The sequence below is a fragment of the Mandrillus leucophaeus genome, unplaced genomic scaffold (genome assembly GCF_000951045.1).
Source record: "Mandrillus leucophaeus isolate KB7577 unplaced genomic scaffold, Mleu.le_1.0 Scaffold215, whole genome shotgun sequence".
Classification (NCBI taxonomy): Eukaryota; Metazoa; Chordata; class Mammalia; order Primates; family Cercopithecidae; genus Mandrillus; species Mandrillus leucophaeus.
In genome coordinates this window covers 1,274,648-1,275,691 of record NW_012102199.1, presented here as the reverse complement: position 1 = coordinate 1,275,691, position 1,044 = coordinate 1,274,648, and the positions used below count along the sequence as shown (strand labels likewise).

The 1,044-nt window shown below is 49.0% G+C and overlaps 1 protein-coding gene and 1 pseudogene across 2 annotated transcripts in view; both read left to right on the top strand.

Moving 5' to 3' along the window:
- Positions 1-2: 2 nt before the first annotated feature.
- Positions 3-1,044, top strand: part of LOC105540130 — a 15,881-nt pseudogene continuing 14,839 nt past the window's right edge. The window contains exon 1 of the transcript XR_001006154.1: positions 3-925. The product of XR_001006154.1 is annotated as an inositol polyphosphate multikinase pseudogene (transcript). The remainder of the gene's footprint in view (positions 926-1,044) is intronic.
- Positions 300-1,044, top strand: part of LOC105540101 (phylloquinone omega-hydroxylase CYP4F2) — a 36,244-nt gene continuing 35,499 nt past the window's right edge. Inside the window, exon 1 of the mRNA XM_011980590.1 lies at positions 300-303. The gene's annotated coding sequence lies outside the window, so the exon portion shown is untranslated. The remainder of the gene's footprint in view (positions 304-1,044) is intronic.

Here is a 1,044-nt window from a genome sequence, read left to right as displayed (position 1 = left end):
CGTCCCCGGGCCTTAGCGGGCACCAGCCGCGGGAACCCCCGGGCCTCCTCGCGCCCGAGCCTGAGTGATCCCCGGTTCTCTGGCGCCCCTTCCCTTGCCCTATTCTTTTTCCTGCTCTCGCTGCCCCTACCGCTTCTGTTCTCCCTTATGGCAGCAGAGCCACCATCCCCCATCCGGGTCGAGGCGCTGAGCACCCCAGAAATGCGGACCCCACCGGCGATCGAGGCCACCCATGAGGGTACCCCGCAGCTGGCGGGCGGCAGACTCCGCTTCCTCAAGGGCTGCGTGCCCCTCTCGCATCAGGTGGTCGGGCACATGTACGGGAAGGGCAAAGTGGGTATACTGCAACATCCAGATGGCACAGTTTTGAAACAGTTACAACCACCTCCAAGAGGCCAAGAGAGCTGGAATTCTATGATATTGTTTGTTCCGCTAACTGTACCGATGGTGTTCTTCTAGAGCTACGAAAATCTTTGCCAAAATATTATGGCATCTGGCCACCTCCCACTGCACCAAACGATTTATACCTACAAATGGAAGACGTGACCCGTAAATTTAATAAGCCCTGTACAATGGATGTAAAGATAGGGCCAAAAAGCTATGATCCTTTTGCTTTATCTAAGAAGATTCAGCAACAGGTCAGTAAGTACCTGTTACTTATTAATGGAAAATAATGGAAGAGATTGGGTTCTTGGTGCTTGGCATGAGGGTTTATCGTGCTCATTTTGATAGCTATGAGACACAAACCAACACTATGGAAGAAGCTTAACAAAAGAAACTATAAAGGATGGAGTCTCCGGATTTTTCCATAATGGGTACTGCTTAAGAAAAGATGCTGTTGCCGTCAGTATTCAGAAGATTGAGAAAACTCCGCAGTGGTTTGAAAACCAGAAGCAGCTTAACTTTTACACAAGTTCATTACTTTGTTTGTGAAGGTTCGTCTCAGGCAACCACCACAAAACTGAACGACAGAAATTTGGCAGAAAAGTTTTTGTCCAAGGAAAACTGTCAGACACGGAAGTACTAGAGTGCTACAGTAACTTT